This window comes from Ostrinia furnacalis, unplaced genomic scaffold (genome assembly GCF_004193835.3).
Source record: "Ostrinia furnacalis isolate ACB-3 unplaced genomic scaffold, ASM419383v2 OfSCF0802, whole genome shotgun sequence".
NCBI lineage: Eukaryota > Metazoa > Arthropoda > Insecta > Lepidoptera > Crambidae > Ostrinia > Ostrinia furnacalis.
Window position 1 is genome coordinate 484,542 of NW_021131041.1, and position 14,451 is coordinate 498,992.

The 14,451-nt window shown below is 37.3% G+C and overlaps 1 long non-coding RNA gene across 3 annotated transcripts; it reads right to left on the reverse strand.

Moving 5' to 3' along the window:
• Positions 1-11,811: 11,811 nt before the first annotated feature.
• LOC114350194 (uncharacterized) lies at positions 11,812-12,948 on the reverse strand. 3 transcript variants are annotated; one of them, XR_003655684.1, is made up of 3 exons: positions 12,651-12,948; positions 12,201-12,402; positions 11,812-12,081 (listed from the first exon to the last, which is right to left on the reverse strand). It is a non-coding gene; the product is annotated as an uncharacterized LOC114350194 (long non-coding RNA). The 3 variants fall into 3 exon arrangements; XR_003655685.1 differs by having other exon boundaries at positions 12,601-12,948; XR_003655683.1 differs by having other exon boundaries at positions 12,201-12,948.
• Between the last annotated feature and the right edge of the window lie 1,503 nt (positions 12,949-14,451).

Below are 14,451 nucleotides of genomic sequence, written 5' to 3' on the forward strand. Positions count from 1 at the left end.
CAGGCATTGCCTGCCCGGTTGCTGAATTAAACTTTCCAGCTTGAGTTTGCTCATCTTACTCTAAGATTAATCATCTATTCAGACTGAGCGATCTCAAGCTTGAGAAATCACGATGAATAAATAATTAAAGATTTTTTAGACTTATTTTTTAGATTATCTTGAGTTTGAATCAAGTTTTGAGCACAATTCTTAAGGGCTCAGGGCATAGTGAAAAGACTCTACCGAAATCGATTATGTGAAGTGAACTTCGGTTTTAGTAAATGATTCTATCCAGAAACTTGTATCATATTGTTTATTTGTAAGATATTGCCTAAATATTGTGTAAGATTGTGATTAAAGAACTGTGTGATGAGATTTTGTTTTTGCTTTATTAACTTACCCAATTAACTGCAATAGAGTGTCAACGCCAAATACATAAGTAATATTTAACTTGAAAAAGTATCCTTGAAAAGTACGGTGTTCATCCCGTTTCAGACAAAACTAAGCTAAATAAAAGAAAGATCTCACTATAAAAATATAATTTTTTGGACAATCCAAAAAGATCCAATTCCAAGTTGCGGGTCCAATGACAGTTAACTTTCCCCCGGTACAAATTCCAAGTTCAAGTCTAATACAGTTTAACTTTCCTCCGTTTTTTCTCCTCGGACAAACTTGACCTTCACTGGTTGGGTTTTTATTGGCGGTCAAGCTGTAGATCCTGGCTACACAGGAGTTGCAGCGGTGGGAACGTGAAGTGAAAATAGTCCCGTAATCCAAAAAGGTTTTCCTATTTCATGCAGTCGGTTAAATATAGTGTCCTTTTAACCAAACTAAAATAATGCTCACCCTACTCTACAAATCATACAAAAGAACATTCATCGTTCATCTTTATTGAACCAAATGTCAAAGGGCAATCACTAATAGTTTTGCTTGTGACAGTACATTTAGAGTTATCGCCAAACTATTATGCATCTTATTTTGATGAGCATAAAGTCCCTAATAAAATCATTCAAAATTGAACTTTGGTTAGCATGAAATAGGGGAGAAAATAGTTTGGTTTAGTTGTAAAAGGAATAAAAGAATTAGCGAGACACGCCCACAAACAATGTTCAGTAGGGTGACCAAAATAACTTACGCCCGTATTCACAAACATTACTATGAGGTCTCTCAGTGAGCGTGGACGCACAGGGTGACACACGAACCAATCACAGAGCTCTATTCAACGCTGTGTGTTCGATTTGCTGCTTCATTTAAGCAAGCATCGTTTGTGAATACGGGCGTTAAACTAAGATAGAGATATAGTCTATGCCCTGCGCAAATGTATACTTTGCAACAACTGCACACTATAGTGCCTTATTTTCCCCTAAAAATATATTTTCTTAAACGTTACTTAACGTACCTTTGTTTTGTCACTTGCAATCCGCTTTGCACTGGAGGGAAGTCGCACCTTATCTTCAAACCTCTTCTAATTAATTTCGTTGCGGGTCCAATGACAGTTAACTTTCTCCCGGGACAAACTTGACCTTCACTGGTTGGGTTTTTATTGGCGGTCAAGTTGTTGATCCTGGCTACACAGGAGTTGCAGCGGTGGGAATAGTTCCGTGGCTACACAGGAGTTACAGCGGTGGGAACGAGAGGTGGGACTAGTCCAGTTAAAGATCAATCAACACTGGGTAAGCTACGGGAAAATCTAGTGTTATAGGAGATTAATTTTAAAATCATTTTTGCATAAAACTGATTTGAATAAAAACTAAGCTGTAAAATGCATGCATAAAATCGCCAGATGTGCGTTTAATGTGTGAGAGCTAATCTGTGGGCGGGACACATTATGTCACAGAAAGTATAGCAAATTGCTTCAGCGGTCACATTTGTATGAAGTAATTTATGATGCGCATTTTGTGAATGGGAGTGACGATTACTTAGTAGTAATACGCGATTTTGGGGTGGTCTAGTAACTAGTTGTTTAGTTGAACAAAAAGTATGTTAAAGAGATAAATTCCATTTTAATTTCATCTCGTTAAAATAGAATTGGGGGTATCACAACTCTCGCGAAAGGTATTTGCCGTTATTCTGCTATAAAACGACAAAAACATACTATAAGAGTCTACAATATGGACAGACGATCTCATAAAGATAGCAGGAGGCGCAGGATGCTGGCCGCTACCAACCGGCCAATCTGAAAATCATTGGGGAAGATCTATGTTCAGCAGTGGACGTCCTGTGGCTGAAATGATGATGATGATGAACTTAGGTTATTGAAGTTAGTTTTATCGATGACTGCAGGATTCATCTGATGAATCTTACTTTATCTTACGCATGAAATTTTAGATCTCATTTAGATTGTTGTTATACCTAAGTAAAGCTAGTGGTCCCAAGCCCAACTAGACCTCACTTTTCTTGCGCTCACTATCCATCTAGACTTTATAATCTAACCGTAAAAAGTAATGCATCAATGCATCAGAAAGTTGTAAATAATTATGATGATCTCACATTCAATAGTGACTGAGTTTCTTGCGCTGCTTCTTCTCAGCACTGGCCCCTGTATTGTCCCGAAGCAGTGGTAGGGTTAATACTGGGACGTGTAAAAGTGCTTTTTAAAAGCCTATCTGCAAAAATAAATGAGTTTTATGGGTTTTTAATTACATTTTACGTCCATTTCTATGACAATCCACGGTGTTATAGAAACAACTATTACCAAGCAACCATAGGGCCTTATAAAATGAACATTTGCAAAGCCAGATCATTAACGTTCGCAATTATCAAAGACCGCCGGGTGGCGTGTGACATCAACTCTCTGGGGGCGTGGTCGCCATTTTGCAGGGGTCCCGCAAGGCACGACTCCGGGTCCGCTACTGTTTCTGTGTCATGGTTTTAGGGTACGGTAGGAAGATAGAGAGTTAATAGTGCTGACATAGTATGTGACATAGTAATTTACCTATTATAGATTTAGGTACAGTTTCAGAATTGAGATTTCCAGCTAGAGCGTGCTTTCATTCCACTCAGGAATGAATTTAAAATAAAAAGTTCATCAATGATTGAACAAGATCATGCTTTACCCAAAAATTTACACTCAGAAACCGGACCAAAGATATGGTTTTGTCCGGTTATTTATAAGTTATGGTTACACAAAGTGAGTTTTACATTGTATAGTATGTCCCATATCGAAAGTCTGTTTTTACTTTTTACCACATCGGGAAGTTCTTGGTCTGCATCTCACCTGGTGGAAAGTGCTGATAAAGCAGAAGGCAGAAGCGAGTTTCACTTGGAATCTTCAACCACAGAGGAACTGGCTATCATCTACAAAAGTAAGTCTGCAAAAGACTACAAAACTTTTCATGGCGAAACTGCTGAATGATTTCTAATAGATTTTTAAAGTGGCAAAAATGTATAGTCTAGCTATTCCCTAAGTAAGATAAATTATTCTCGTTTTAACCTAATGCTGTCCACTGCTGAATTGCCTCCCCCAAGGATTTCCACAACAGCTGATCCTGCGCTTGCCGCGACCTTCACCAGATCGTCGGTCCTCCTAGTGCGAGGCCTGTCTGCACTACGTTTTCCGGCCCCTTATCTATGGTGGTGGACTAATACCTAATCTATTACCAAAACAATAAAAACATCTACGGAACCCATCGTTACACCTTCGGTTCGTGCTTCACCGCTTTTTATTCACGTCAAACTGTTCTTTGTCATCTGTTTAATTGTTGGACCGTTTTTGCTACGATAGCTTTGTATGGATTTAGTTCATTGTGTTGGGAGGTGTGATCGGGCATTATACAGCGAAATTGATAGTGGGATTAAGGCAGGGTATATTATGTAATTGCTTGGCAAATAAACTTTAACATACTGGCAATTGGTTAGCAAACATACTCGTATTATTTTTACAGTCTGAATATGATGAACAAAGTTGTTTAACGTGAAATACTTTCATAAGATTATGTATGTAAAAATAAAATGTTATAAGCCCTGGCGCGGTCTTAATGTATGCTGCCTTTTTGTCAGAGGGGCACAAGCAGCTATCGGTCCATTTGTGTATCTCTTTCATTATGTACCTACCTATGTCTTTCCTGCTTGTATGTCTTTCTTTCAAATAAAAACTATTCTATTCTATTCTAATAAATTCTCAAATGGCGACCACGGGCAGAAAGACGTAATGTGGACAGACCCACTAGGTAGACCGCCGATCGACGATCTGGTGAAGGTGACAGGACACGGAACACACCTGAAACCCTTCTTTTTCTTTTCGTGCCTACAACAAACCTACACAGTGTCAGCCCAAAACTCCGCCACAAGAGTGGCGTTGTCAGCAGCATTCATTAAACCCTCCTGCGTGCAGTTGCTCGGGCATTCAGGGCACGACATCAGGTGCTTCATCGACTGGGGAACAAAACCGCACCTGCGCTCCATGTTTAAGCCGTCCAAGAATTCCCACCTGTCCAGATTACAGACGTCATTTATTTTTGCTGAAACTGGCTGAAAAAAATGAACGAATGAAAACAATTGGTACCTAAAGTCCGATTTTTAATTCGACGGAACAGAGGTAATAAGCCTTTTTTGCTTTGAATTATTAATAAATAATATGAAATGAAATTTCATCAAGTACAACTTACAAGAATGAACTATTGTTTGTTTTGTGAAATCAATGTAGACTAATTATTATGTACATTTTAGAGATTAAATAGAAAAAAACGTGTTTTTAACACAGTAAAACAACATATTATCATAAACGAAAATATGTATTGATCATCAACCATCATTATCGTCATCATAATCAACTTGGATTATAAAATTGGCATCTTGTTAAATTGGTTATTTTATGAAGCTAAGATTTTATTAACAAAAGGATTTTCATAAAAAAGGTTTGTAACCCATGGATTATTGGCCAGAGAGTCCAGTAATAGAAAAATAATTTCCCAATTATTTTTGTAACTTCAAAAATATGATAATAAAAATTCAAATAACCATTTTGAAATGATCAGTACATTTTTAAGCCTTAGTTTTTCAAGTGAAACCTTAAATTCAAGAAAGGATTATTTTTTAATTTGAGAAAATGCTCTGCATTCTTAGTGGGAATGTTTAAATGTTAGCAACACTTCTGAAATGTCAAAATTCCGTCGAATTAAAAATCAGAGTATAGATTACAATTTAATCATATAGAGAATCAGATGGTCATATACCGAATAAAAGAGTGTTAAAACCATTATTCAATTTCCACAGTTTCCTATCCTTTAAATATTTTCATACCCACTTTTTAAACTTCTTTGTTATCCCACCACGTCCACCAACCATCTAACACGTGAATTAATATTTATTCCTATGTCAAAGCTCCATCGTATCCAGCCACCCCACCGCAGCGAGTGCTAAATCTATTTTCGTGTAGCATTTGTAATGCTAATGCGTTTTGAGTGCCGTGATACGCTAGGGAGGGGGTGGGGTCGATAAAAGATGTTAGTTTATCGATGAATTAAAAAAACAAAGAAAATATTATCATCGTCATCATTTCAGTTAAAGGACGTGCTGAACATAGGCCTTCCATCCGTAGGTAGCGGCCTGCATCCTAATTCCTACCTACCTATCTTTCTACCTCGTGGAAAAAATATGTTTAAATCATATACATACTCATATACAAAGGTGATGAATAATAATTGTCACATTTTTACTTAAGCTTAGGAATATTAATTTGTGACCATTTAGTTTCATACCAAAATTGCTCAGTTCCTTAATTTTTCCACAGTACCGCGTAACTTCCCGCCATAAAGCGACAAATTGAATCCGTCACGAATATTAGACGGAACTTTGCATAAACAAGCTGGCTAAGATCATCATCATTATCATTTCACTGCTGAACATAGTCCTCTCCCAACGACTTCCACATCGCCCGGTTAGTAGCGGCTGGCAGAGCCTTCCTGGTACCTTTATGATACGTTGCAAAGATATTTTAAACTTTTATCGATATCGATGATCTCATTGCCCATCACTACAGTCAAATAGTCGGTGCATAATCATGGCGGCGGTCCCGTCGGGCCCATCACTTACGCGTTAATCCACTGCTTAGGGTTTGGTTGGCTTTTAATTTTTGGCCACTTTGGGTGTCACGAACTATTTGACTCTGACTGTACTATGAATTGAAGATGGATAATTTTTGTTAGCGCCGGAGGGCTGGGAAAAACTATCGAATTACATTTTCTGCATCGTTTAAAGTGGTTTATTTATTTATTGGGTTATCTACTTGAAATAGGACAAGCACTCTAGGGCTGTAGTTCTAGATTGGAGGCCACGTACCGGAAAGCGCAGCGTAGGATGACCACAAGGTGGACCGACGACCTCATAAAGGTAGCTGGAAGGCGCAGGATGCAGGCCGCTACCAACCGGTCATTATGGAAATCATTGGGGGAGACCTATGTTCAGCAGTGGACGTCCTGTGGCTGAAATGATGATGATGAAGGACTCTAAAATGCTATATTTTCTATTCATTCCACTAATATCAATGGAGGATGGTCTTTTGTCTATGAATTAACTTTTTAAACGGCATTTCATGCGGCGCCACCTCCACGCAGATCGAATATTAAAACTCTAATCTCACGACAAGTTTTTTAATCTGCATTGTTCTCTTTTTATCGAAAATGGCGCCAAATGAAGTTTTTTTGGGTATTTTAAAATGTCATTGTTTGTGGTGCCGGTTTTTTGTTGTGGCGCCAAGGAAAAGTACGTGACTATATTTTTATTGAAATTTTATGTATTTTAATAATATCAAACACTTTCTTGTTATTTGGTTAGCTTGCCGATGCCGACAAATCGTTAAAAATTACTATAGTAGAGAGATCAGCTTGACAGTCCTTCCCAAAAAATAGTAGAGAGTCACTTTACTAAAAATACATGTTTAACCGTGTAATATCTAAATTATGTAACAATGAGTAGGTACCTATAGATGCAACTGCCATGGTGCATTCATTTTGTTAAAGACCTCAGTGTCTTTTAGGAAAAAGGCAAGAGCAATGGGGTGAGCAAAAAAGTTTTTCTTTTATCCCTAATTAATACTAATTTTAATGAAGAGACATCCTAAGTAGCTCAGATGGAATAGCAGTCGCCCGGCAAGCGAAAGGTCGTAGGTTCGATTCCCACATTAGGCAGGTCGATTTTTTCAAGTTTTTTATAATGAAGTCGTTCAAAAATTACTTGATGATCTCACTTGCTGTGCATTTAACAAACACCATACAAATGACATTAACTAACCTCATCACGGCACAAACAATCAATGGGCCTGCTATACATTCATTGAGCTTTCCTCGCGGGCATAGACAATATGTTTAGCTCATTTCTTTTATCTTTGATGTCGCCGATATGCAAATGGACGGTGGTCAGCTACCAACTGATGTGTTTCCGATTGACGATCGATTGTGAATCAATAATTGTTGCATATTTTTGTGAGGATCACATCAACTAGGACTAGAATTCAGTTGAAAATGTACTAGTGGTGTACAAAAAGTAATGACAATGGGATATTTCTAGCCATCACAAAAATCTGAAATAATTGGGTACGTAGGTATATGAACTCTTAAAAAAATCATTTATTTTCGCCATTTTGTTTAAAAATTACATTCACCTGAACATGGCCAGTCAGATGATTTGCTGAAATAATCCGAAAAAAAATAATACGCTTTTTTCTACTTATCAGGGTCACTATCAAAATAAAATATAACCTTTATTTGATCTCTCCCAAAAATCCATTTTGTATGCACCTATCGTTCAACTTTTCATAATTTCCTCATATCCTGCAACATAAAACTCAATTACTTCATTTGTATCTTAACGACATAGTTGTTATTACTACACCAGGGTTTCTCAAACTTCATACATTGAAGTTTTCTATTAAAAAAGGTTCGTTCGTTCGTTTCAGCCGAAAGCGTTCTACTGCTGGACAAAGGCCTCCCCCAAGGATTTCCACAAAGACCGGTCCTGCGCCGCTCGCATCCAGGCACCTCCCGCGACCTTCACCTAATCGTCGGTCTACCTAGTGGAAGGCCTGCCCACGTTACGTCTTCCGGCTCGTGGTCGCCACTCAAGAACATTCCTGCCCCAGCGGCCATCAGCTCTAAAAAATGTGCCCCGCCCACTGTCACTTGATTTTAGCGATTCGGCAGGCTATGTCATTCAGATGTCTATGTATTAGAAAAGGTACGTCCAATAAATAGGTGTAGCTTGCCTTATCGTCACTTCGGTCGGGACAACATATCGACAGAATTGTAAGATGCCAGTAAAGAAGACCTAATTTTGATATAATTTGATTAAACTTCGTGAAAAGAGGATGCTGTCCAGCAAGATACAGGGATTACATAGCTGTAAATGCTCATAAAGGTAGCATGAAGGCGCTGGATGCAGGCCGCCACCAACCAGCCATTGTGGAAATCATTGGGGGAGGCCTATGTTCAGCAGCGGACGTCCTATGGCTGAAATGATGATGATGATGCCCGTTAAAGGCTCATACTTTGAGAACCGGTGCGTCAGATCACAAGCGCCGGGAAATCAAAACCGATTCTTTTCCCAAGCTATTCCAAGAAATTTCGTGTTGAAATTTTATAATCGTTTTATAATATCGACGCAAAAGTCCCTTTGATGTTCCGCCAACGGACAAACGGCGATTCCAATTATTCTATTAGCATATCGTATTGTTGACATTTTAAGCAGGCCAGTGTAAGTGGAGCTGCCGATTGATGGACAATATTGATAAAATTATAAGGCTGTGTCAAATGGGCATGGATTCTAAATTAGTTTGGAACAGGAAAAGCGTAGAGAATAAAAAAGAAATTAACAAATAATAAAAATAAAGAAGAATTTTTTAGCACTAATGCCAAAAAATTATGTCTAATGTGTTTTTCCCAGCTTCATCTTAAATTTTCTACCAGTATGATCCTAATTTTGACCCAAATTCTTGAAGTTTTTGTTCTTTGTGTGGTACCTACTTGAATATCTGAGTTTTGGAAGGTGAATAAGATCTAACGACAGCCGTATTGAGAGAGATTATAAATAATGTAATAAATTCATCTAAAGGTAGCAAGCAGGAAGGCGCTGGATGCAGGCCGCTACCAACCGTCCGATATGCCTTTGTTCAGCTGTGGACATCTGAAATGATGAAATAAGTAGTTATCATCCCCTTGAAACTTTAGAAAAAAATTTAAAAAAATATTTTCACTGCTTTTTCTATAGAAAAAGACGATTGATAGTGTTTTTGCGTATTCAAAGAGGATATATAAACGTTTTAATGCTTGTTGTAGCGCTACCGAAAGCCATTAAACAAGCTATAAAATAGTTTACAATGCACCGTTAAATCCTAATACTGATTCTTTCTAGAACACCTGTGTTAAACGCCATTTTGGATTTTTACGCGCGCTTCCTGACATGATTTTTAATCTGTGCCCAACTTTTCGTTTTATTTTTTAATTGCGGTTCGATGAAAGGCGAAGGCATTATGCGGCGCGCGTCCTAGCGGCAAGCAAAGACGCTATTGTATACGTGTAGCATCCGTAATGCATCGGCTATGCACTTTTAATTGATTGTCTGTGGCGGTCAGCGTCACGTCGCCCATAGACAATAAATAAGTCAGTTTGTGAAATAAAGACCGCCACCGGTTATCGGGAATTCAAATGGACGTAATATCCTTTTGGATTGGAATGTGCACGTATACTTTTCAAATAAAAATTTATTGACTCATACGTTTAAGTAGCTATAGTTTCCAACAACATGTTCTATGCATTTCAGTTCTATGAGTCTATAGAGACTTCAGTTTGTTTGATAAAGTTTTTTGAAAAGAAGCTAACTACATCAAAAATCAAGGGAACACGTACCCTAACTTTACCACACACATACACAGCCTAATTCACACTTATCTTTTTCCCTCTACATTGCCACTTAAGTTAAAATCACAGACTCATCATCACGTTAGTCAGTCTCAGATAGGAGCAGGACCCTATTTAATAGTATTTCTAACAAGTCTTGTAGGACTCCGTTTTCATTTTCATGGAATTAATAGAGCATGGTACCTAACATAATATACATCACAGTGGTGGGTCCTGTAACGTGCGAGATAGATAGACTCTCCCAACTTGGAAACTCCGGGATTAATCCCTATGGAGTACTATCATCATCAGACCATTCAGTCTCTACTGGAGCACGACCCTGTCTAATTCACAAGACGCAAAAGGAGAGAATTTGGCCTACATCCTCTGGCCCACGATGGGGAGGCTACTCGAAACATGCTCGTATATTCCCTCCTCAATAATTTCTCGTGAGCCTTGACCAGCATGGGGAGTTTAGTATAGACCACTTGCCTCTGGTAAATTAGAGAGGATCGTGCGTGCTTCTGCACTGCCAAATGTTGGTCTCGAAGCGCTGGTAGGGTAAAAAGATTATGAGACATGTAGAGGCTCCTTAAGAGCAAAATATTTGACGATTTGTAAGAACTATTTAATAGTCTATACAAATAAAGAAATTTTGACTTCGACTGAATAGTAGAACTAGGAGACTAAATGACCTGCTGACGAATGTCTACGTGCAAAAAGTCCCCGCAGAATAAGGCTAACCAATTAAACAATTGCAACCGTCGGTGTTGATTTATCGTCGATTCATTAGAATCGGGACGCCGCGCGTGCGCAGAATATGGAGGGAATAGGGCTGTGATTTGTGAAATTATTTTAATTCGATCAATTTAATATGTCAGTCACTTTGGTTCTCCTGCGGATCTCCTCATTTCTGGTTCGATCACGCAGGGAAACCCCGAGCATAGCACATCACTGTTGTGGGTGGTCCCCTACATGAATGTACCAGCTAACCACCAACAGGCAAAGATGGCGAGACATTGTAATGCGATCAAAATCCGCGCATACAAATCCACATTCCTTACGACCACGATCACTCTATTAAGAGTGCAACGACAGAGAGGAAATAACTTTAAGAGAATAAATCCTGCTAATATTATAAATGCGAAAGTTTGGATGTCTGGATGTTTGTTACTCTTTCACGCAAAAAATACTGAACGGATTTTGACGCAACTTTACAGTATCATTGTTTATAACCCAGAATAACATATATGCTATAATTTATGACGATCTGTGACAAACTAAAGGACAATGCCCATTTTACTATGGGAGTCTGTACCATGTTGCATCAACCTGAATTTACTCTCAAAAGTCTAGTTTTTATTTACCTTTTCGCTACCAACATGTTTTTTTCAATGTTTAGCCGGATTTTCAAAATATTTGAAAAAGTTAAAAAACGCCTGAATATTTTTTTTTAGCAATGTTTAATCGTCGTGTCATTGCTATTAATCTATTTATTACAGATATTTATGCGTTTTGGGTCGCATTGCTGTAAGTAAAATGCTTTGCATGTTATAGATATACTTAGTACACTTGCGCAATAAGATGAGATCCGTCCTCCTTCGTCTGCTCCCCCGCACGTGCCGTTTTCGACCTATAGTATCTATTGATATTACGCCCTCTTTGTACTAATGTTATTTAACGCTTTATCCATGCCTATCCAGAACACGAACTTAACTGTTAAAAGACAATGATAAATAAATATTAAATTATGAATACCTAAACTTACTGCGTGTTACTTTATATTAAACTAATTGTGCCCGCGGATTTCGTACGCGTGAAAACAGTTCAGATAACATTTCCCATTTTTGCAACATTTTAAACGTAGTATAATTATCTAATGCATTGCCTCATTATCACAAAAATATTAAGTTTTAAGAAGCCAGTTATGGGCAGTGTAGTTCAATTACTATTAGTAGATCATTTAAACATTTATCAAGGTAACACAAATAAAATAACTATGTATAATCATTGATCAGATAACATTTATTTTTTAAAGTATGTTATGTGATGATTGTAATCTTTTTAACTTGTATATAGAGAGCCAGTACAGTTTATGTGCAAATAGTGATTGGCTGTGCTCGCTACTCGGATATAGAAGAGGTAATTCTTGACGGTGACTTGTCTGTTCTTTGAAGTTCTTCTTCTCTTATTGGCCTTTGAGGATCATGCTGCTGCTGTCTGTCGACTGTTCTAGTAGCTGTTCTCCAGCACACCTCTCAAGTCTGGATACCTAAAATAATTTTTAAATTGCATGAATTTCTAGATACTTAACTTACTCAATAGAAAAAATAATTATGGATTAAGTCTCCAATACATGTTATTTTAATTTCTCATAAATATTGTACTTACAAGATGAGCGCTGTCTATGCAAAGACATTTCACTGTGGAGATTCAGGTCTTATTTAATAATTATGTTTTTCTTTTAGTGCATAATAATGCACACCACCACAGCCAAAACAAACGCTCTGATGGCCAACTTCAGGGCTGCCAATTGTTGCTTCTTGCAACAGTAAGTTTGTAGCAATTGTGGCATATTATATGTTCCGGTTACCTGAAACAAGCAATATTTGTTAATCTGTATTAAATTGTACAACAAAAATGGAAATTGAAACCAGGACATCATCTACAGCAATGGAATTTTTTGCGGAATGGCGGAATTGGCAACAATTAAGGCCATCAAAAATATTGTAAGACAGAATTTATATACCTATAAGTGGTATCATTAATAAAAACTACAAAATATACATACCTACATCAAGATCATGAATAAGTTTATGAATGAGTAATAAAAAAACTAACCAAAGTAGGTAGGTATCACCCATGAGTTCAAAACTTCTAATATATTGTTGTGCACACTTTCCACTGTGTGTATCAATGTGTTCCTTGGTACTGCCAATGGACAGTTGATACATCGTCGGTGATTACTCTCTGGACTCAAACTGCCTGTTCGATTCATTTTTATTGAGGCAGGCAGGTAGCATAAACGCCGGCCGGCATCTACCAACAGAGTTACTATCTCGCACGGTAAAACCACTATCCCGATGCACCACAACACAAGAGTCACTATCTCAAGACTGTCAATAGTCAATAATATCGTTCGAGGNAAGGCAGGTAGGTAAACGCCGGCCGGCATCTACCAACAAAGTCACTATCTCGCACGGCACTTAGAGTCACTGTCACTATCTCGATGCACCACAACACAAGAATCACTATCTCAACACTGTCAATAGTATCGTTCGAGGAATTAATTTAATGAATAACCACTAAAACATAGATCGATCGATACAGACATAGGTACCTAAACGAAAGACGAAACTCAAATCGCCATAACCTCAAATTGACAATGACACTTGATAGTTTTTTTATTTCGGTGTTCCGAAACGCTCTAATTGTAATTAATGGTGATATATAATAAAACAGTTTTTTTAAATCGTTTGAAGTAGTTAAGTTATTATAAAAATCATTATTATTATTATTAATAATAAAATCATGTTTGCTTGCTAAAACTTACTTGGCAAACAAGATTTTTATTCTCATTGCTCACTCACGAAAATGGTGACAGCTGAAATCGGAACAAAAGTTTTCGGAAATAATTTTTGTGCGGAAGTATAAGTTCTAATCATGTTTCGTATATTTAATTTGAATGTTCTAAATCCGGTTAAGAAAGTCGGTTAAAAATTAATGAAGTACACATATAATAACCCCCTTACTAATAAAAAGTTACACAGTTGTTGAACACTGTTTTAAAATGACATTTCCATACTGAACGTCACTTTAAAACACTGTTCAACGAGCGTGTAAGTTTTATTAGTAAGGGGGTTAAAATATTAGTTTTGATGATTAGCCTTTGACGCAATGTGTACAGGTAATGGGCCCAAATGATGATGACCACAGATGATGACGCATTTTCTGATTTTCCTGTGATAATTTTAATACATATTATTAACCTACACACACCGGCATATTTAGGGGAATGGAAAAAAAGTATGAAAATAGATAATATTACTACGGATCTATTAGGGATGTTATGGATGTGTAGTTTCGGTTATGGATACGGTTATGGCTATAGGAATAATATTATACCGGTTTCGGTTACGGTTACGGATATCTGTGCTTTAGAATGCAATTTGCAATAGTTTTCCAACACGGTTCATTCATGGCCGCACACTTTACATCGAATAAAAAGTAAAAAATAAATAAAAATTGATACTAGATGGCATTATAAAGGTAAATCAGGCTGTTATGCCTTTACATATAATGCTATACATAAACAAAACAATTTAAACTGCCTACATCCGAAACTTTTGAATCTATTACGGTTACGGGTTCGGATATTTTTTTATTTCGGATATCCGAAAGTGTCGCTTATGTTTACGGATATCCATAACATCCCTGGTATCTATGAAATATTTATTGTACAAAATAAAGAAATAAACAAAATAAAATAACAGATTTTACAAAAATTAAGTATTTTTTTATAATAAAATAAATAAATCTTTGGACAATTTCACACAGCGCCAGCTAGCCCCAAAGTAAGCAACTTAATGCTTGTGTTATGGGTGCTAGCTTAACGGATATACTACTTATATACTTCTTTTGA